The 22,162-nt window shown below is 42.6% G+C and overlaps 1 long non-coding RNA gene across 1 annotated transcript; it reads right to left on the bottom strand.

Annotated features, from left to right (window-relative positions):
* Positions 1-765: 765 nt before the first annotated feature.
* LOC106724308 lies at positions 766-20,312 on the bottom strand. Its single transcript, XR_001360067.1, has 3 exons — positions 20,302-20,312; positions 9,417-9,421; positions 766-851 (listed from the first exon to the last, which is right to left on the bottom strand). It is a non-coding gene; the product is annotated as an uncharacterized LOC106724308 (long non-coding RNA).
* Positions 20,313-22,162: the final 1,850 nt, after the last annotated feature.

Genomic DNA, 22,162 nt, shown 5'->3' with positions numbered 1-22,162 from the left:
AGAGAGAGAGAGAGAAACATCAATGTGAGAGAGACACATCGATTGATTGCCTCCCTCACACACCCCGACCAGGGCTGAGGACTGAATCTATAACTCAGGCATGTGCCCTTGACAGGGAACTGAACCTGTGACTCTTTGGTCCACGGGCTGACGCTCCAACCACTGAGCCACACCAAACAGGGCAGTTCTCTTTTTCTTTAGAAAGAAGGCATACTATGTTCACAAGTTACTGAAATTAATTCCCCCCTCCCCTATGATTATGTTATTCATTTAAAATACAGTTGTATCATTCATTTCTGTTTCTTTTTAGTTTTACTGTTGTCCCAATCAATTTGCTCTTTGAATAGGTAATACATTCACCTGACTCCAAAACCACACAAAAGGGGTACTCAGAAAAGCACCACTCCCTCCCCATCCATCTGCCTTCTTCTCTCCCTCCCTCCCCTTGCAGGGAACCAACTTCAACAGTTTCTTGTATATATGAAGTATTACAGATCTTAAGATAAATGATCATAATGTATTTGTTTTTAAATCACGCCTTCCTCAAACTCATACGACCCAGAGTAGCCAATAAAAGCCCAAAATATCTATCCCTGCTACAGGTGGTATGTTAACTGCTATCAAAAATCTCTGTATTTATATGCTGGATTTCTTTCAAGCGTAGTTCACTTAAACTGCTTGAAGTTTGAAGCATGGGTTTACGGTAAGTCCCAGGTGTTACTGATTACCTGTTCCTCAGAAACTTCTAGAGGAGGGGATGCTTGTTGTTCAGCCCGCCGACCTTCCTGATAGTTTATATTTCGTCGCTGACGTAAAGGAGGGAAAAGTCGATTCCAATTGATCATTCCTCCCTAAAAAGAGATCAATACACAATGGTCAGACACAGAGGGGCAGAACTGTCATAATGCTTGGGAGAGCGTTCTCTTGCAATGCTGTCACATAAATAGACTAAGAAATAAAATGTCATACTGATCTGCTGTCTGCAAGCAATCTACATCCTAAAGTATCACACCATCCTTCAATCAATAGGGTAAAATCAATAGAATGCAGGAGCACAGAGAGAAAAGAAGGTAATGAGTCCCACCAAAGTTAGCTGTGCAATTTGGCTCCAGAAGGCAGAGACGTTCCCAACTTCAGCCCCACTGTGTCCCACCTCCACTGACTCTGAGCTCAGGGGCTTTCTGGGTGTGATGGAAAAGAAGGCATGGAGAGCAGGTGAATTCACTGCAGGCAACCAGAAACTGGGCTTCCTTCAGCAGCTCTTTAAATGCTCCTCTTCCTCTTATTCAAGTAAATTATGTGCATGCTCAGTGGAGGGAGACTGCAGGTGGAGATAAAACCCAGGTTGAGGGACAAGCTAGGGAATGTGAAGGTAGCCCTCACACAGGGACAAGAGGCTCAGACGCAGGATCAGAGCTGTCCTCCTGAGTGGCTCCATGGATAATTTAAGATGGGTGGCAATGTCACTTCTTGCTTATTCTACATTATCAATGAAAAGGAAACCACCATGTGAAGGAAAGCATTATATGATGCTTTAAAAAAAAAAAACACCCACATTTTTAGCTAAATGCCAATATTTTAATGTATTGAATTACATATCTATTTCTAGATTTAGGAAAAATTATAGACTGAGACAACCTGAAATTTTACAACAAGAATAAGTAAAATAAAAAATATTTCCCATGAATTGCTGGCTGCAAAATGAAGCAATGGAGGCCCGAGGTGCTAGAAACAAGCTCTGGGAAGCGGCGGCAGCAGGCAAGCAAGCTACCAAGGACAGGGGTGTAAGAGTGAGCACCTCCTGCCAACCCAGAACCTCTTGGGTTGTACCACCTATTTGGTCTGAAAGAGTTAGTGATTTTGAGCTCACTACCTACTTACAGGCACAACCCTCAAACGGCAGCACCCTCAGTGAATGAGAGGACAAGAAAAACTAACCAAAGGCCGACCTTCTGCAGCGAGAGAGCAGGAATCGTGGCCTGCCTGAGACTTTAGAAATGAGGAATCTGGGGTTCCAGTTGCACTACACATGCTCTAAGAACCTATAAAACTGGTCCTGGGATGGAGACGAATATAAGTAAGGAGCCAAGCAGAAGTAAATATAAGATTACTCTGGAGAGAGACCCTCCTACCCCAGGACAACATGTGCTTTGCAGATGTAACTCCAGTGGGGAAAGATTCAGAATCCAAACCCATCACAAGCAAGAGTAGTGTGTACAATAAGTAAGAGGGTTAGATCCCCAAGAACCTAAATTTCGAACAATCTTAAAACAACTATGAAATCAGAAGTTTAAAAGTGACTAAGATACCGAGGAAGACTTAAAAAATTCATTATAAATTTTTTTTGAAAGAAAATAAGGAAATTAAAAAATAAATATATTATACAAAAAATTTCTGGAGAAATACTTGCAGAATTAAATTCAAATATATTAGTGATCACAATAAATATACATGGCCAAACTCACCAACTCAAAGACTGAGATTCTCAGTTTTGAAATCTCTCCTATCCTATCCCCATTCCCAACAACAGACAAACTAAAATATAAAGACACAGACAAGTTGGTGTAAAGAGATGGATAAAGAAATATCAGGAAGGCACTAACCAAAGCAAGCTGATGTTGCTATATTCATGCCAAATAAGTAAGACCTCATGGGCAAAAAGGGCATTATTAGGGATAAAATCAGTAGAATACATTGATTTTTTAAAATTTAAAATACAACAGCATCAAAATATACAAAGCAAAAATTAAGAGAACTACAAGAGAATAAAAAACATCCAGACATATTTTTAATTTTTAGCATATCTTGATAGATCAAGCAGACAAAAATAATAATATAGATAATAAAGAGTAAGTTTTTTCTGAATAGATGTATATAGCCTGCACTCAATATTTAGAGGCTATACAGTCTTTCCCATTATATGAAAAATATTTATAAAAAGTGACTGTGTAGCCAGGTGGCGTGGCTCAATGGTTGAATGTTGACTTCTGAACCAGGAGGTCAAGGTTCAATTCCCAGTCAGGGCATATGCTGGGTTGTGGGCTCAATTTCCAGTGTGAGGAATGCAGGAGACAGCCTATCAATGATTCTCCCTCATCATTGATGGTTTTTATCACTCTCTCCCTCTCCCTTCCTCTCTGAAATCAATAAAAAAATAAATAAAATATCAGGCCATATTGTCTGACCATAATGCAATTAAATTAGTCACTATCAAAATTATAACATACAAAATAAAAATTCACACAAATGGAAATAAAAATTGGAAAAAATCATAATGGAAATGAAAAAATATCTAAAAGTTAATAAAATTGAGATTATTAAATATTAAAGCTTGTGGGATGTAATTAAATAGTTGATATAATTTTAAAATATTGAGCTTAAATAGAGAAAATGAAGACTGCAAATTAAAGTACATTCAATTTAAGAAGTTAGAAAAAGTAAAAATCCAAAGAAATTAGAAAGAATAAAGTAGAATGTTGAGAGCAAATATTAATAAAGTGGAAAACAAAGACAATAGAGAGAATCAATAAAACCGAATACTTGTTTAAAAAGTAAAATGAAATGGATAAATCTGGAAAGCCTGGTGAAAAGACGAAGCAGCACAGATAATATTAGGAATAATACAAAGGTTGTAATGTAAATTTTAAAAAAGTCGTAAGAATACGTTATTCATACCAATAACTTTGATAAAACAGAGTTTTCTAAACTAATATGACTTATGAAAACTTACTCAAGAAGAAACAGAAATTGGCAACCATTTTTGAAAACTGTTCCAGAGCATCTGCTAAAACTGAACACGTGTGTCTGCCTCAGCAATTCCACTTCTGGACAACAGACCTGCAAACACACGTTCACCAAAGACATGGACTGGATGCTGCACTAGATGCATAATAAAAGACTAAAACCACCCAAATGTCCATTAAGTAGATTGAATAAATTATAGTCACATAATATAATACTGTACAGCAGTTAAAATGAACAAACTACAATAATACACAATAGGGATGAATCTCTTAAATATAATGTTGAATAAAATAAATAAAACACAAAGGACACATTTATATGATTACTTTTCCATAATGCTTACTTTTCTGTATGTTATACTTCAATAAAAAGTTACAAAGAGAAATAGAAAACCTGAGTAGACTTCTAGCCATTAATGTAATTAAAATAGTATTTAAAAATCTACCCAACAAAAATCTACAGGTGAAACCATGAAACTTTTAATGAGTTGATATCTTACACAAACTGTCCTAGAAAAGAGAAAAAGATGGAAAACTGTCCACCTAATTTTTTGAGGCTAATATAATGTTTGTTTTTTATCCCAAAACCAGACAAGGCCATTATGAGAAAGAAAAATTATACAACAATCTGTTTTTCATTTATGAATAAATGCAATAACCCTAAATAAGATGTTAGTAAATTCTAACAATGTTAAAAAATAATCTTATCTGGTATGATGTACTACATTACGATTTATCTCAGGAATCTTAGAAAATATAGTAATGTAATTCACACATTAGCAGATTAAAGAAGAAAAATCAATTTGATAAAACTTAGCACACATACAAGAAGAGACAAGAATCCCTATTACCACCTTTTGCATTCAACATATGACATAGCATAATAAGGCCTAAACCAACCAACATGAAAGAAAATGCAGAAGGAGGGAAAGGGAGAAAACAAAACTCATTATTCACACATGGTAACTGTCCACCTACAAATTGAGAAATAGTAAGAGAATCCTATATAATAAAAGGGTACTACGCAAATTGCCCCTAACAGCAGAACAACTGGGAATGACTGGTCACTATGACACACACTGACCACCAGGTGGCAGACGCTCAATGCAGGAGCTGCCCCCTGGTGGTCAGTGCGCTCCCACAGGGGGAGCTCTGCTCAGCCACAAGCCAGGCTGATGGCTGCGAGCACAGCGGTGGTGGCGGGAGCCTCTCCCGCCTCCTCAGCAGCACTGAGGATGTCTGACTGCAGCTTAGGCCTGCTCCCTGCTGGCAAGTGGACATCCCCCAAGGGCTCCTGGGCTGCCAGAGGGATATCTGACTGCCAGCTTAGGCCCGTTCCCCCGGGGAGCGGGCCTAAGCCAGCAGGTGGACATCCCCCGAGGGGTCCCAGCCTGCGAGAGGGCACAGGCCGGGCGGAGGGACTCCCCGAGTGCACAAATTTTTGTGCACCAGGCCTCTAGTACAATATAAAAAAGACTAGGGTGCGGCTATAGGGTTAAGCCTCAGACTGACCTGTTGGCAAAGCCACAAACAAGTCCTAGCTTAGAGGGCACAGTCCTCTTAGCATAATTAGGCTTGACCTTATGACGCTCCCTAGATCTTATCTGGGAAGCTAATGGGCTGAGGGAGGTGCAGCAAGTGCTGCCAAAACAAGTGAAACTCACAAGAACACTGTAACTATGGTGACCACTACCTTGTTTACCTCTGGCTATAAAATAAAATAAAGGGTCAACTTGCTGTCTGGATCTCTTTCTCTGTGGCCTCAGCCAGGCACAGGAAGATCCACCTAGACCCAGCTTATTCTCTTTGTCTGTCATTTCTTAATCCATTCACTGCCCTCACTCAGGCTTGTGGAACCCTTGGCTGAGCTGGCTCGGCACAAAAAAGTATCGATAACATTCACCTACTGTGATCATTTAGAAAATGTAAGTACAAAAAAATTACTATTTACAAACAGAAATAAAAATTATTAGGTACTTGGCAATTAAATCCAAACAAGATCTCTATGGAGAAAACAGTAAACTCTTGTTGAAGGCTATCAGAAGACCTAAATGAGTGGGAAGACCTGATACGGAATTCTATCCACACACTGCCAATTCCAGCCTAGAGCAGAGGCTGCTGGTTGACTCCTAATACCTAGCTTCCCTTTTCCTTAAAAGTGGAATTTTTGGGGGTGACACATTACTACTGCATTTCTCAGCTTCCCTACATGGACTCAGTTCTGCCAATGGTCTGGTAGGGCATGTGAAACCCAGGAGAGGCCTTAAAGCAAGGGTGCCCCCTTCCTCATCCCTTCCTCCTTCCTGGAGCTCAGGCAGCCAGCCTGGGCGGAGGTGGGAGCTTCAGGCTGAGGACAAGGCAGCAGCCAGAGAAAAGGAGCCTGGGGCCCAGCAACCTCATGCTGCCACCTGCCAGCCCGGGGCTGTCAATGTCTGTACAATGTCTGTACGAGAAGCACACTTCTCCATGTTTAAGGCTTGTTATTTTGTGTTTTCTGTCATACGGAACTAACCTAGTCCCAAGTGCTATACATTCAAAATTGAAACGTGTGTGTTCTGGTAGACTAGTTGACTTGAAGTTAAGGGTCAAAACTAGACATGAATATTTTGAAGAAGTATAATAAGGGAGGATTTTTTTCTACCACTTATTGGGACACACTGTTAAACTGTAGTAATTAAGGCAGAATGGTATTAGCACATGGTAGACAAACAGTGCAAAGAAACAGGAAAGAGTCAAGGAATCAGAAGTAATAACACTTGGTACACGATGGAGGAGGCATCACAAGTCATCAGGACAAGGAAAGACCACCTAATGAATAGTACTAGGACAACTGGATATAGATATGGGAAAAGATAAAATTAGACCTTTACTTTATGCCACGTACAAAAATAAGTTTATCTACACTAATAAAAGAGAAACATGGTAATTGGCATACGACCGCTACCCTTCCCATTGGCTAATCAGCATATCCTTATGCAAATTAACTGTCAGCCAAGATGGCGGCCGGCAGCCAGGCAGCTGGAAGCGAACATGAGGCTTGCTTGCTCCAGTGACTGCAGACTCCAACGTTCCCCGCCTCACTTGCAGGCCTCTGAGTTGCAACTCTAAGCAACTATGTACTATGTTGCAAATAAGAAGCTAAACAAAACCCTAGAAACCAGCTTTCAGCCTGCCGGGATCTCAGAGCTGAAGTTATACATTGTTTCGATTATAGAACGGCAAACAAACCAGATACCAGCTTTCAGCAGCGGAAGCCTCACAGCTAGAGCCAAAGCTAAAGCGGGCCCAGAATAAAATAAAAAAAAGAGAAAAAAAAGGAGCGGTTGGGAGCTTCAGTCAACAACCGCCAGCCTGAAAGCAGCCCTCAGCCCCTCACCCAGACTGGCCAGGCACCCCAGTGGGGACCCCCACCCTGAAGGGTGTGTGACCAGCTGCAAACAGCCATCATCCCCTCATCCAGGCTGGCCAGGCACCCCAGTGGGGACCCCCACCCTGAAGGGGGTGTGACCAGCTGCAAACAGCCATCATCCCCTCATCCAGGCTGGCCAGGCACCCCAGTGGGGACCCCCACCCTGAAGGGGGTGTGACCAGATGCAAACAGCCATCATCCCCTCATCCAGGCTGGCCAGGCACCCCAGTGGGGACCCCCACCCTGAAGGGGGTGTGACCAGATGCAAACAGCCATCATCCCCTCATCCAGGCTGGCCAGGCACCCCAGTGGGGACCCCCACCCTGAAGGGGGTGTGACCAGATGCAAACAGCCATCATCCCCTCATCCAGGCTGGCCAGGCACCCCAGTGGGGACCCCCACCCTGAAGGGGGTGTGACCAGATGCAAACAGCCATCATCCCCTCATCCAGGCTGGCCAGGCACCCCAGTGGGGACCCCCACCCTGAAGGGTGTGTGACCAGCTGCAAACAGCCATCATCCCCTCATCCAGGCTGGCCAGGCACCCCAGTGGGGACCCCCACCCTGAAGGGGGTGTGACCAGCTGCAAACAGCCATCATCCCCTCATCCAGGCTGGCCAGGCACCCCAGTGGGGACCCCCACCCTGAAGGGGGTGTGACCAGCTGCAAACAGCCATCATCCCCTCATCCAGGCTGGCTGACTGAGGGTGGCATCGCAACCTCCCGATCCGCCCTGCTCTGTGCATGACAGGGGGCAGCGCCCCAACTCCCCAATCAGCCCTGCTCTGAGCCTGACCAGGGGCTGCACTTAGGGATTGGGCCTGCCCTCTGCCACCCTGGAGCAGGCCTAAGCCAGCAGGTCGTTATCTCCCGAGGGGTCCCAGACTGCAAGAGGGCACAGGCCGGGCTGGGGGACCCCCCTCCCCCTGAGTGCACAAATTTTTGTGCACCGGGCCTCTAGTTTAAAAATAAACTCCATAGATTAAAGACTTAAGTATGGAAAGCTAAATTGTTAAAAATTGTAGAAGACATAAGAGAATATTCTTTATGTCACTAGGATAGGAAAGAATTTCCATAACAAAAATAACAAATAAATCATAACAACTATTACAAGTAAGAACTTTTATGTGACTGAATAATAAAGTTGGAAGACAAAGTAAAGATTAAGAAAAAATGTTTGCAACATATAACTGACAAAGAATAGTATCTACAACATATAAAGAGCACTTAAAAATAATGAGAAAAAAATAAATGATTCAAGAGAAAAATGGATTATGTATATGCATAGACACTTTCCTATACATTAGAAGAGGAAACCCTGAGTCAATAAACATAAGAAAAGATGTTGAACCTCACTAGTAGTAGGAATGTACATTAAAACAGCAATAAGTTATTTCATACCTACAGGACTGGCAAAAATAAAAAGTCTAACAATACCAAGTTATGGGGATGAAGAAAATCGGAACTCTACATATTGTTGATGAGACTATACACTGGCACAAAATTTTGGACAGCCACATGTCAAGATCTAGTAAAATTATGACCCAGCAATTTCATTTCCAGGTAGCTATGAGTGCCTAATGGGGCATGTCTATAAGTAGGGAAATAAACAAGTGGTTCTGTTATATGAACAGCAAGAATCTAGATGCACATGGATAAAACTCAAAAATACAATGTTGAACAAAGAAAGTTGTCCAAGAATATGTATATACAGTAACATTTATATAAATTTAAAAATACTTAGAATAGTGTACTTTTTAAACTATTTAATGGATATACATTAGTAATGATTTGCCCTTCCCCAGGGGATATTTGACATTTTTGGTTTTCTTGTGTGTGTGTGTGTGTGTGTGTGTGTGTGTGTGTGTGGTGGTGGGGGAGGGTGTAGGTGGGGGACAGGATGGTGATGCTGCGGGTATCTGTGAGTAGAGCCAAGGATGCTGCTCAGCATCCTATAAAGCACAGGATAGACCTCAAAACAAAGAATGGCCTGAGCCAAAATGTCCACAGTGTCTAGGCTGAGAAACCCTGACACACATGCATGTGGTAAGATGCAAAAGTGCATGGGCATTAGACATGACACACCTGCTACAGGACAGTGAGAAGGGGAAGGAACCTTTGAATCTATAACATTTCATTTCTTCAAAGGCAGTGAGAGTGAAAGAATAGGCAAAACAAAACCCCAATTTCTGTACTCCTGTGATAGTAAAAAAAGTGCTGAAAAGGCAGAAAGTTACAGGAGCTCTAGGATGTTTTGACACTAACCTGCTCTTTAGGGTTAAATGTGAGCCTCTACAAACAGGAAATGTTTCCTTCACTTTGTCTTCTTCAAAAGCAATAACCACATATTTAAAAGAGGAAAAAGGAAATAGCTTGCATTTTGAACAGCCGTTTTATGAAATATCTATTAGTTGGTAAAAAAGATTTTCAAATGAAAGAAATCTTTGTGTGAAAATAAACGCCTGGTTTTCCAACAGAGCAGGAAGCATGTGTAACACGTTATCACGCAGAAGTTACTAGAACTCCATCACTAAAGGCTTTGGCACCTGTGGGAGGATCAGGCAGTGCCTACACCGAGAAGTGTCTGCACCATGAAGCCGGGACAGAAGAGCTCTCTAGTGGCTTTCTGGGGGCTCGCAGCTCCCACAAGAGGGTAGGAGTAAGGTGCACGGTCTAGTCTTGCTCACATGGGGCTCCTGATCTCATGGGGAGAAGGCAATACACGCAGAAATAGAACAGTCTATGGTAAGATAGTATATAATGAAGAAGGAAGCTGTGTGGCATCAGGTAAAGAGCTAGAAAGGCTCAGAGTCGGCATCGACCAATTGCAGCCAAAGCACAGGGGCAAAACTGCAAAAGATGGGTGCTGAGCTGAATTTTAGAGGATGAGGATGACTTCAACAATGGAGAGGAGAACCAGGCATTTTTCTCAAACTGTTAAGACAGGGGACTGAGAATGGGTCAATACCCACTTCAAAGGTCAAAGCAATGTTAAAGAGTAATGGCAGAGGGACACAGTGGTAGAGGAGACAGAATGACTGAGAACAGTCTCTAGAGCCAGAAGACCTGGGTTCAAATCCCAGCTCTGCCACTTACTGTGTGTCCTTAGGCCTCAGTGCTTTAAAAACTTCTCTGAGCCTTGGTTTTCTCATCTGTAAGATGGTGATAATAACTACACTCACCTCATAAGGATATTATGAGAAATAAATAAAATAAAAAAGTAAAGACTGTCAGCTGATTTCTCAACAGAAACTATGCAGGCCAGAAGGGAGTGGCAAGAAATATTCAAAGTGATGAATAGCAAGAACCTACAACCAAGATTACTCTACCCAGCAAAGCTATCATTTAGAATTGAAGGTCAGGTAAAGAGCTTCACATATAAGAAAAAGCTAAAGGAGTTCATCACCATCAAACCAGTATTATATGAAATGCTGAAGGGTATTCTTTAAGAAGAGGAAGAAGAAGAAAAAGATAAAGATAAAAATTATGAACAACAAAGTGACAACAAATACATATCTATCAAGAAGTGAATCTAAAAATCAAGTGAATAAAGAATCTGATGAACAGAATAAACTGGTGAATACAATAGAATCAGGGGCATAGAAAGGGAGTGGACTGAAAATTCTCGGGGGAAGAGGGTGTGGAGGGTGTGGAGGGTGTGGGAAGAGATTGGACAAAAATCTTATACCTATGGACGAGAACAGTGGGATGGGGTAAGGGCATGGGGAGGGGGGGGGAACCGGGTGGAGGGGAGCTATGGGGAGAAAAAGGAACAACTGTAATAATCTTGCCCCAATTCTAACACAGGAACCAGTAGTTACAAAGAACTGGGGAACTCTTGGTTCATGGGTTGACACTCAACCACTGAGCCACACCAGCTGGGCTGCAGATATTCTTTGATACTACACGAGTCCCCATTTCGGATATAATTTGAATTTCATACCATGGCCTGCAGCCTCCTGTTTACCACTCTCATGGTCTCTCTCACCACTCCCCCGTCACATTCCAGACCCTTCCTGGCAGCCTTCTCTAACCCCGAGTCTGGGGCTTCATGCTCTTCTTTCTGTGCTATCATGTCTGTACCTCTCTAGGAGAGAACTTAGTACATACACCTCAATTATGTGTTGGCTGGTTGGGATATCACAGCAGGCTGTAAGCTCAACAAGGGCCAAGACTAACTATCTTGCCCTCATCTGTAGACTCGGCTTCATGTGCCACGGGGAATATGTAAGTACTTAAGAAATATGCAATGAATGACTAAATAATGGACAAAATGCACAGTAAAGCATAATGCCGAGTTAAGTTGTATGAAATTCTCTTCAGCAAGGACCTCATAGTTAGTTGTGAGATGGGGACCTAGGTGGTAGGTTAATAATGAATGCTGGGGTGGAAGGGGTGGGAGGGGTGAAAGCAAGGAGGCGCAGAGAACAAAGCACATGGTTTATACATTCTTTAAGGACACGAGACACCATCTCCCTCTAACACAGGAACCAGTAGTTACAAAGAACCACCGCTGGGGGACCATGGTGGTGCCAGAGAAACGACAAACGGTAACTCGTCCTAAAGAGGGTATTTGTGTGGTCCACTGTACTGCTTCCCAGCGCTCTTGGGAAGTTCAGCTTGCAGTGTGAAAATAAATATGCTTAGTGTCACTCATCTGTCCTCTGTGTGCAGTGCGCTACCCTGGGGCCAGGTGAAGAGGGCTGTGGCAGGCAGAGAAGTGACTAACTTCCCACGGCCCGGAAAGAGCTTAGCTGAGTTGACAGTACAAAGGTACATTAAAAACTAAACATGAGCTTGCTTTGGCATCACATATACTAAAAAAACTGGAACGATACAGAGAAGATTAGCAAAAACTAAATGAAAGCACTGAGGCTGCTGCATGTGCTTAAGGACCGAGAGGTATCTTATTAGACTCAGAACTAATAACAAGCACTACTAATACAGAGGAAAGAAATACCACTGGAGGTGGCTGTCATCACCAAAAACTTCATGGCAAAACTGGAAAAAAAAAAAGAAAGAACAAAACAAACAAACCTCACTACCACTGCCACACATACAAACTAGTAATCTGTTCATTTATCATTTAGATAAAGAAGGAAGGTGCAATTATGAGGCTCAGAATAAATCCTAGTACACATTTGGAAAACAATTCATTGGTAATGCCTTATGAAGAAATCATCGGAGAAATGCAAATTAAAACACAATGAGTTATCACCTCAGATGACAGTCAGAATGGCTACCATCAATAAATCAACAAATGACAAGTGGTGAGGACGTGGAGAAAAGGGAACCCTCGTGCACTGTTTGTGGGAATGCAGACAGATGCAGCCACTATGGAAAGCAGTATAGAGTTCCCTCAAAAAATTAAAAATGGAACTGCCTTATGACTCAGCAATATCATTTCTGGGACTATATCCGAAGAAACACAAAACACTAATTCAAAAGTATATATATACCTCCCCTCACGTTCATTGCAGTGTTATTTACAATAGCCAAGGTTTGAAAGCAGCCCAAGTGCTCATCAGCAGATAAGTGGATAAAAAAGTGTGGTACACACAATGGACTACTACTTAGCTGTAAAAAAAGGAAATCTTACCCTTTGCAACAGCATGGGGAGTATTATGCTAAGTAAAATAAGCCAGTTAGAGAAATACAAATACCATATGATTTCACTTACATGTGGAATGAAATTAACAAAATAAACTAACAAACAAAATAGAAACAGACTCATAGACAGAGAAAACCAACAGACAGCTGTCAGAGGGGATGGAGATTGAGGGGCTGGGTGAAAAAGGTGAAGGGATTAAGCAAAAAACCCCCCAAAACCTCATAGACAGACAACAGTATAGTGATTCTGAGAGGGAAAGGGGGGTGTGGAGAGGTAGAAGAAGATAAAAGGGGGGATAAATGGTGATGGAAGGAGACTTGACTTGGGCTGGTGAAAACAATACAATTTACAGATGATGTACGATAGACTTGTACACCTAGAACCTATATAATTTTATTAATCAATGTCACTCCAATAAATTCAATAAAAAACAAAAAAATATGAAGACTAGAAGCACAGAGGAACCTGAATCCAATCATGTCTTGTGAAGGGCCACACACCCTTACATTCATACAGTGTTATAAAAACAGTATATTACATCTTTTTGGGGGCTACTCAGCAGCAAGCAGTCTTAGCAGGACTTAAACAAAAATCTCAGGCTAGATTTATAGCTCTGTTTCACTTTTTCTTTATGGTTTACCCTGCTGACCAGTTTTGGGGGCTTGGGAACTGTATAACATACCACTTTCTCAGCAGAACAGAAAGCAGTTTCCACAGTAGTGAGATCAGGAGGTGAAACACATCATTTTGCCGTTTTTAGAGCCTTTGGCATGGGAGGTAAAAGTTTCCGTTGGCACTACTGCTCTCTGCCCCACCTCTTCCTTTTTCTTGCTCTGGTGGCTAGAGTTCTGAAGGCCATGGCTTTGCCTGTCCATTCCCTTCTTGAGTTGGGAGGTCCAAGTCTAAGGGTGCTGGTCTCTGGGCTGAACTGAGATGGCAGCGAGGAGAGGTGGGAGGAGGCATCTAGTGTCTACTGTCGGGAGGCTATGAAATAGCCTAGGATGCAGATCAGCTGCTTGGTTTCTGCTGCCCCCCCATGAGGAACACTTCACCTGTGTGGGAGCCAACGGATGTGTGTCCTGAGTGTTGTGTGTCTGAGTGATAACTTCTCTCGAGAGGCCTGTGACTCCTACCACAGCTGACCTTACTTCTCCTGAGATACGGTACAATTCTAAGAACAGGCTAAATTAGTTTCAACTTTATGTGAGACATTTTCCCTTTACTTCAACAAAGCACCTAGTGAATCTCTGTTGGGGCCGTCACAGTGGGGCAGGGGGAAACCCTGTAAAAAGAACAGGATTCAAATTTGGCCTCACTCTTCACCCTGGCGACAGGCTCTGGGTAAACTGTTTCAGCTCCCTGCGCTTTGGTGGGTGAGGACCAAGTATACTGAGATTGCCGTGCTGAGCCATGGAGTGGACACGATGCCTGCTGTTTAGGAAAGGCTGGTGGACAAACCACTCTTTGAATGTTGGCCCTTTCATCCAGAGAGTCAGGATCTAAGATGTCTTCACCTTTTTTTGGGGGGTGGAGGGAGGGGGGGTGTCTTTTATTTTGGTAGAGAATGGGACCACTGAACCTTTTCTGTGAGGTGGTGAGGGGTGGTGTGAGGGAGACAGTAGGCTCCCTACATGCCCAGCCTGAGGTTGGGGACATCTGGCATAGGAAGATGAGACCTATCTCTTGCTTTAGGCTTTTTTACTCTCTTAATTGATAGTAAACATTGAACACAAGTTATAGTAAGGACTGCACATGATAAGAACTTCAATATGGTTTCCTTGAAACTATGAGTAAAACAGCATTTTTCAGTATGGGAATTATTAATTTCTGTATTACATCTTTTGTTTCTCCCCTCCTTTATCTGACAACTTTTTGGTAATTTATTTTTCCTTCTTAACTTTATTTTTTATTTTATTTATTATTGTTCATTTCCTCACTTGAGGATTTTTTAAAATTTTTATTTTAGAGAGAGAGGAAGGAAATGAGGGAGAGAGAGAGAGAGACAGAGAGAGAGAGAGAGAAACATCAATTGGTTGCTTCCTACATGTATGCCGATTGGGGATTGAACCCACAACCTAGGTATGTGCCCTGACCAGGAATTGAACCTGGAACCTCTCAGTGTACCAGATTATGCTTCAAACAATTGAGCCACACTGACCAGGGCAGTTTCCTCCTTGACTTTAGCTCTGCACAGAAATTACTAAATAAAGTAAAAATGAAAATTAGTTCTGGTACTTGTTTCCAGTATGTAGTCTGACTGAAGAGGTGAAATTTGTTATTAAAAATGAGATTGGAGATTACTCAAGGTTTCCGCTCTCTTTTTACATCTCCTTCCCCACAGAGGTCATCCATTTTCACGTCTTCAGGGATCACCTCTCATTCCCCTACTTGTGCTTCAACAAGCCGGTGCTGGGCGGACTGTGACCTTCCTATCAGTATTAGGTCAGCATTGCCTGAAAGCCTGGAGACTCTTGGTCTCACCTCTCTCCTTTATACCTCAAATCCAGCAATTCTGAAGAGCCACTGATTCTTCCTGTGAAGGGGGTCTGTCACTGTATATCTTTGTCCCACTTTGAGATTAAGCTGGCAGCCTCTCGGATGACATCACTTCCACGAATATTGCCCCAATTCAGTCTGCACACCACTGCAGGTGAGTCTTCGTTATGAGCCCTTCCACAAAGCCAGTGCCTCAGCTGAAAATCGTACTGCATCATATCTATTCTACACTGTTTTGAAGGTCCTCCCAAACCGGCCCCATCATCAATTGTTTCTGACCTCTCCCCTTCCTGCTCCTTCCACTCACTGTGTCCCTCATGTGTTGTGGACAGTGTCTGCTCAAACTGTGCCTGTCACCCAAAATACGCTCCCCTATTTCTTCTGACCATCTGCCCCCTGCCAGTTTGAACAGGGCCCAGCTCTTGTCCTTCATCTGTAACTGGCTTCTTTCTGGACAACCCAAATCCTTATTGCGCTCCCTCCCCACCCGAGCTCAGTCAAACTGTAAAACGAGAAGCTGGACTAGATGTTCTTTAAACTAATGATGATCTGCCTCTTCCTTATCAACATATTAAAGAATCTCTTGAAGCCAAGCAGTTCTCTTTCAAAAACAGATCTTTACTATTCCAGCAGGAACCTTGCGGCCACCACCAGAGCTGCTGTGGGAGGGATTCGTAGGCAGACACTGGTCTGGACTACCTCCATCTTATACTCTTTGTACTACTCACTGGTGTTCCTGCATTGACTAAGGACCTCTAAGGAGCCTGGAGCTCCCTGAGCAACCATCCTACGAGAACTGCAGCGGTGAGCAGTTTATAAATTTGGAAGGCCGATGCGGAGAAGTGAGATGCTGTGCAGTGGCCTCTCAGGCCAAAGCCCCAGACTGTGCCTATACCTGCCACTCCCTGGCCCGGGAATCCAGTTTCAACATGTATGCAACACACCACTCACTGTCATTTAAAATGTATAATTTAAAAAAATCTCAGTACCGATAATCTGTGCTCTTATCTAGGACAGGAGATCATGACTCACTACTTCAGAAATTCCTGGGCTCCTGCTGCTTTATTCACAAACCACGTCTATAACCCACAGCCTCAGGCTGCAGGGTCTGCACCTGGGGTTGTTCCCTGAAATTCATGGCTTCTCAAGATGATCAGAGGAATTTTCCTGAGAAACGCAGGGGTACCCCACATGCTCTATCCTGTCCTAGAATTGTTTTCAAAACCCATAGGGATGGTTCTTTTGGGGTCAGAAAACTTGTAAAATAATTATGAGGACCATTTTTCTTATATACCCTGGTTTAACATTATATCTGCTTCAGGTACATTTCTAAATTCATTCCTAGTTTTAAAAAGTGATAAGGAAAAAAATTATAACAGGCATTAGGATTGCTTATACCTTCTAACATCTCCAAAAACCAAGCACATCATCACTTACTTGCTTTCTTAAATATCATGAGATTGTACCATACTCTTCTTTCTCATGAAGATACCAAGGTAGGATGGAAAATAGAAATGATTTTCTCGAGGTCACTTAATGAGTCAGTCTTGGAAAGGGATTAGAATTTAGACTGATCCTATCTTTGTCAAAAAGGTCAGTATGATCAACTACAAGAACACCAAAACATAACCGTAGCTTCTGCAAAGAGGTACCGATTGAGATAAACAGCTCACCTTTAATTTCACTTGAAAATAGAGTCCTAGCACCTGATTTTCATTTAGTTTGCAGATTTTTATCAACCAAGCACTAGTAACTTATTCCACACCTGATACTATGTACTTCATACTTTTAAGAGGAAAGAGTCATAAAAGAGCTAGCTCTAACTGATTAGGTTGCTTTGTTGACAAGGCAGCACAGCAACTTGATGAGAACTGTTTTTAAATCAAATTGCACCAAAAAGTGAAAGAGCAGACGAAGCTAAAAAGGAAAAGTGCTGAGAAGTGCCACATGTTCGCATGCTGTTCTTAAAGCAGCTGGGGTAGACAGAATGTGTTCCTCTGGATTCAAGGTGGACTCCTTTGCCTCTCTCTCTCTCTCTCTCTCTCTCTCTCTCGGGGTAGACAGAATGTGTTCCTCTGGATTCAAGGTGGACTCCTTTGCCTCTCTCTCTCTCTCTCTCTCTCTCTCTCTCTCTTACACACACACACATGCACATACACACGTAGGTATACGCATAGTTTTCAGGCTCCACTTGGAATGTACTTCCTCCAGATACAATTTCTTGACCCTCATGGCTGGGTCAGGTGCTTCTTCTGGAACAGCACTTGTAATATTTTACTGTAACTGCCTCCTTGAGAGGAAGGACCACACTGTCTTGTTCATTGTGGTGCTCCTAAGAGTCTGGCCAGACATTAAATATCTTTTGTGAAAAGGGTGTTAATGGAAATTATATGTTGGCGAGGTCAAGAAGTAAGAAACTTACTCAGAGATCTAGCCGGATGAAGTGGCAATGACAGAAACTGGTTCGACGGGTTGGCACCTACCAGCATAAAGGTCTACTAGATGGGCCTTGCTATTTAAACACACTGAGGGACAATCATGCATGCTGCAGCGTGGATGGACTTCAAAAGTACGATGCTAAGTGAAAGAAGACAGTCATAAAGAACCAGATAGTGTATGGTTCCATTTATATGAAATGTCCACAATAGGCAAATCTATATAACAGAAAATAGATTAGTGGTTGCCCAGTGCTAGAGAGGTGGAAGTATTGGGGAGTGGTTGCTAATGCGTACAGTTTCTTTTTAGATAGAAAAAGGTTCTAAAATTGAATGCAGTGGTGGTTGTACAGCTCTGTGCCTATACTAAGAATCACCGAATTATATATTTTAAGTAGGTGAATTACATGTTATGTGATTTCTATCTCAAGAAAGCTATTTAGGAACCTAAAAAATACATTGAGTACCTGAGAGCACTTTTCATACACTAAAAATATTTTACTAAATTAAAAATACCTAATTAAAAAAAATAAATAAAAATACCTAATTTAAAACATTCGATTAATAATAGGAACTCTCATGATTTACAAGGCAGATATGACTCATAATAATGCATATGTTCAATGTTACCTAACAACTGTTGCTGGGGTGGATAAAGAGAAAAACAATTTTCACAGCCACAAAATGTAACTAAGAGAGGGTGAGAGAATATAGCTAACTCAGTTCAACCTAATACAGAGAAAATAACTGAAATACATGTATGAATAACAGTGAGCAGGTCAAACAGATGGCTCAGTGATGATCATTCAGGAAACACTGGGCCACCCAGGAAGTGAAGAGGTAACACAAAAATTAGCACCAACTGACTTCATGGCTTTGACAAAATTCCCACTTGGCTTGTACCATGCATGATACATTCATAGTGGGTTTCAGCTTAATTCTACTTCTAAAGTAAATGGATATTTTACAGAAATACCTTATGGGGAGTTTTATCACCAAGTTTATGTTGTGGTATATACAGGCATATCTCGCAGATATTGCCAGTTCGGTTCTAGAGCACTGTATAATAAAGCGAGTATCTCAATAAAGAGAGTCATTATCTTTTTGCCAGTGGAGGGTCATGCCTTCAATTTGTAAAAAATGCAACGTCTGTGAAGAGCAATAAAGCGAAGCTCAATAAAATGAGGTATGCCTGTAATGCCATTATCACTGTCAACCAGCAGAGAAGACGGTGATCACACAGTAAGAGAGAATTCAGACTTCTTGGTAAAAAGCTGCTGGCTACATAATGTCCTAGAGCAGGGGGTTGGCAAAGTTTTTCTGTATAAGGTCAGATGGTAAATGTTTTAGATTTTGAAAACCAAGTGGCAAAATCAAAGCTATAATGTAGGACTTGAAGAACCACTGAAAATGTAAAAACCATTCTTAGCTTTGGGTTTGGCACACAGGCCACAGCCAACTGACCCTGGTTCTAAAGGTTGTATGTTTTTTAAGTACAATAACCATCTGGTTAGCTTCTAAATCAGGACTCTCTCTCAAACCCTGATAGCCAGAACTCAGATGCCCAATGGGATAATAATCTACACTAATAAAAGTGAAAAATGCAAATTGACCATACCTCTGCAATGCCCACCAGCCAATCAGGAGTGTGTATGCAAATTAACCCGACAAAGATGGCGGCGGCCCCGCCCCCCAGCTACTCCGGGCCTCTGGGCAGCACGCATGCAGGCGCAGAGCACCTGGGTGGGGCGGACGCCTGCTATGAGGGGGAAGGCGGGGATGGAGGGAGCTATAGGAGTGGCACTCTGGCCACAGCGAAGATTGAAGGTTCTGGCGGCAACGAAGATTCTGGCCAGAGCGAAGGCCTGGGTCCGGGGTGCTGGAGGAAAACCGGTGCCGGTAGCCAGGGGAAGGAAGGCCTATTGCACAAATCTTCGTGCAATGGGCCTCTAGTAACTAATATTTGACAGATCTTTCTGGTATATAAAGTAATTGTGAAAACCCTATTAGATAGTGTAAAGATCTCTCTGGCAACCCAGGGTTGATCTCTTAACTACAAATTCCTTGCCTTTTCATTTTCATATCCTGCCACATTTCTGCTGTGAGCATATGGGCTTCTACCATGTAAAGAGCAGAAGAGGCAAACATGTGCTGAGAAGCTGTGGAGACTCATGCAGCAAACACTGTTCAGATGGTCATTATTCTAGGTGATTCCAAGGACTGCTCTGGAGGTCAAATGCACAGAGGCTCTGCAAAGCTTGACTGTGGCCATTTATTATCACTCAGTGAGTAAGCAGGTGCCACCTCATCTCCATGAATGTCTTGAAAACACTGGGAATCCTCATTATCTTCCAACTGGTCTTCTTTCTCCAGTATCATCTTTTCAACTGATCATTAAGATTATGGTCAAAGTATCTTTCTTAAAAACAAATCTAACTCTCTTGCATAAAAGGTTTCAGTGACTCGCTAGTTTATGCAGGACAAAGGGAAAAAGAACTCTTAGTGTGGCATAAGAACCCTATGTCCTGACCTCGGCTTTCTCCCCAGCCTCATCTTTCTCTGCCTCTTCCTTAAGAAAACCCTGAACTTAGGCAAATGTCCTTCCCACGCTGTGTTTGAAGCCCCTGTGCTTTTCCCTCAAGGTTCCCTGGGCCTGAAATGCCTACCACAACGTGGGCCTCTTCAGGATTCCCCTCAACCACACAGGGCTTCGCCGAGTCCCTTGGGGACAGCGAGAGCTCTCTTTTTGCTGCATCTGAACGACCATAGAAACCTAGCACTGAGTACTGACTCATCTCCCTTCCCCTGGTGGCTGAAAACTGCCTGAAGGTCAGGGCAGTGCCACTCTCTCAGGCTGTGCACTGTAGCAGAACTAAAAGAGACATAAATAATAGAACACACAGCTCCTGTCCTTCAAGAGGTCATATATTACTTGATGAATGAATAAAACACAAACTCTGCAAAGTCATGTAACAGCCCGGCAGTGGAAAAATAACCCGCAGCTGCTGCAAATACCCAAATGACTCTGAGATGTCACCAACCATGCAGCCAGTAACCCAGTTAGCGAAAGAGGACTGACTCTGAAAGCAAGAAGCTGTTGAGAGCAGAGTTAAAATATATCCAACACACTGCCCTACATGAATTTACAGAAGAATGAGAGAACCAGGGGTGTGAACAGAGATGAGAAATAGAAGAAACTCATATTTCGTCACCATGAGTGCATGAGACAATCACCCAAGAGCTCCTGGGTAGTTAACTACTGTGTTCAGAAAGATCACATCACTGTGCTTGAGGATGAACTTAAGGACCCCGCATGCTGGCCTTGTCAGCGCTCTCCTCAAGCTCCGGATGAAGCGAGATCTATGGAGTCTCACACTGTTCATTGTCCTTTAGAGCAGTGGTTCTCAACCTTCTGGCCCTTTAAATACAGTTCCTCATGTTGTGACCCAACCATAACATTATTTTCGTTGCTACTTCATAACTGTAATGTTGCTACTTTTATGAATCGTAATGTAAATATCTGATATGCAGGATGGTCTTAGGTGACCCCTGTGAAAGGGTTGTTCGACTGCCAAAGGGGTCGCGACCCACAGGTTGAGAACCGCTGCTTTAGAGCCATGCACTCTGTACTAAGGTATATGCTACAGAGCATATTAAAAATCTTTTCAGTGGTGCAACATCATAGTTGACTTTAAAGAATGTAGAAGTGACTACACATAGCTGATCAGAAGAGAAGTTGTGCTTATTCTTGCTCCACTTCCATACCATTACTTCTTAACGTGTTGTATTCCCACTGAAACTCCCCTTCAAAAGTGAACCAACTCTTGCCCTGGCTGGTGTGGCTCAACTGGTTGGAACATCATCCCATGTACCAGACGCTGTGGTTTCGATTCCTGGTCAGGGCACATGCCTAGGTTGTGGGTTTGATCCCCGGTTGGGACACATACAGGATGCAACCAATGAACCAATGGATGTTTCTCACATCTCTCTCTCTCTCTCGCTCTCTCTCCCTCTCCTCCCCCTTCCTCCCTTTCTAAAATCAATCAAAAAAATTTTTAGAGTGAACCAATTCTCACTGAGTCTACTGGTCTTTTCCTAGTCATTGTCTCATCTTGGTTTTTCTGTGGGGGAGGGGTGGCATCTGAATCTGTTGAACACTTATTCTTCCACTCTTCCTGAAACATTTGACTCTCCAGGCTCCCTTGCCACTGAACTTTCCTGCTTTTCTCCTCCCCCACCTCCCCAGAATTCTTTTTCTTCCTCCTCTTTGTATTCTCTAAACATGGGTCTCGGGCTGTCTTTAACAGTTTACTTTATACTTGTTCTCTCAAAGGATATCTATATACTTTGCAGCCCTGACTGTTTACCTGTATCCAGCTGGCCTCAGTACATTAAGTAATTCTGTAAATATTTATTGTACACATATTTAGTCATTAATTCCTCAAATATGAGTTCCTACTATGTGCCAG

The sequence above is a fragment of the Myotis brandtii genome, unplaced genomic scaffold, assembly GCF_000412655.1.
Source record: "Myotis brandtii unplaced genomic scaffold, ASM41265v1 scaffold796, whole genome shotgun sequence".
NCBI classification, from domain to species: domain Eukaryota; kingdom Metazoa; phylum Chordata; class Mammalia; order Chiroptera; family Vespertilionidae; genus Myotis; species Myotis brandtii.
Note: the sequence above shows the minus strand (reverse complement) of the source record. Positions and strands in the feature narration are given on the sequence as shown.